The following is a 1249-nucleotide window of genomic DNA, read 5'->3' on the forward strand; positions in this document are numbered from 1 at the left end:
GATCCACCCGCATTGTCCTCCCAAATTTGCTGGGATTATAGGCGTGAGCCACCGCGCCTGGCATTGGTCTCAGTTTTTAATCGTGGCAGGGACACAGACACGCTTCAGATCGTGTTGGAAGCTGCGGTGTGGACACTCTGCACGTGCTCCTCAAACTTGGCATCTCCTCCTCCGGCGAGTGTGTCTCCACCTTGCGGTCCTCCGGCACACACTCAATCTGCAGCTTCCGGGTTCCGTAGCCCACAGCCAGCAGCATGGCGGCTCCCCAGACCAGCCGGTGTCGCTGGACGGAGCGCACACAGGCCTCCAGCTGTCGCATCGTCCCAAGGATTGACGTCCAGCAGGATGGAGGACTCGGCCCCCAGCCCAGCCTTCTTGGCCTTCTTCTCCGCGGACTGCAGCAGCCGCTCCTCCCTCAGCGGTGCTGCCTCCTGGTCCTTCTCTTCATCCTCGCTGCCGGGTGAGTCAATGTCCCCGTCCTCCTTTGCTGCTGTGGCTGCCTTCTTGGCGGGGGCTCCACTTGGCGCATGCGTGAGAGACACGTGGCTGGGTCTGCGGGGCGCTGGCCCCGGGGCCCGGCGAGCTCCTCCCCAGAAGGTTCAGGCGGCCTCCAGCTGGGAGACGGCCTGCTGCGGCTCCGCGTCGTGGGGCGCCAGGCTCGGGTTCTCCACTTCCAGACCGCGGTGCGGGCGATGAGCGCGGTGTGGGCTCCGCTGGGGCCACTGGAGGCCCCGGGGCCTGAGCTTCTGGCCACGAATTTCTGGATGTTTTCTCTGGCTCTCGCAGTGTCGCGGAGGGTCATGCTGGCGCCCGTCCATCTGCTCGTAAAATCTCCTTTCTGCATCTTCATATTTGAGCTTGTCGAACCAGATCTTCTCATGTATTAGGAAGCTTGTAGCCATTTTTCTGATGCCAAGGACGCGGCTACCAGGGAGGAGGAATCCGTGGATGCGGGACCCCTGAGGAAAGGGGTGCGTCACTTTTATAATAATAATCATCATGATCATCACTATCATCATCCATCCTTTAAGCACCATACTTTCCTGGTATGCCCAGATGTAGCCCAAGCAGTAATAGACTAGAATCAGAGTTAAGTCCAAAGGAGAAGGAAATTCTGAAGGTCATAGATTTGCCTCAAGGGATGTAGTGGAGAGTGACAGAATTAACTACTGATTGGCAGCACTGAGCTCCTTCCTTTCCATTTCACCATCGCTGATGTGATCTCCTTTCCCATCCATATTTTGGGGCA

At 58.2% G+C, this 1249-nt stretch overlaps 1 pseudogene; it reads right to left on the bottom strand.

Moving 5' to 3' along the window:
• On the bottom strand, nt 1-1006 carry LOC116564899 (annotated as a pseudogene).
• Between the last annotated feature and the right edge of the window lie 243 nt (nt 1007-1249).

Source organism: Sapajus apella, unplaced genomic scaffold (genome assembly GCF_009761245.1).
Source record: "Sapajus apella isolate SASKATOON/1434 unplaced genomic scaffold, GSC_monkey_1.0 scaffold38, whole genome shotgun sequence".
Lineage (NCBI taxonomy): Eukaryota > Metazoa > Chordata > Mammalia > Primates > Cebidae > Sapajus > Sapajus apella.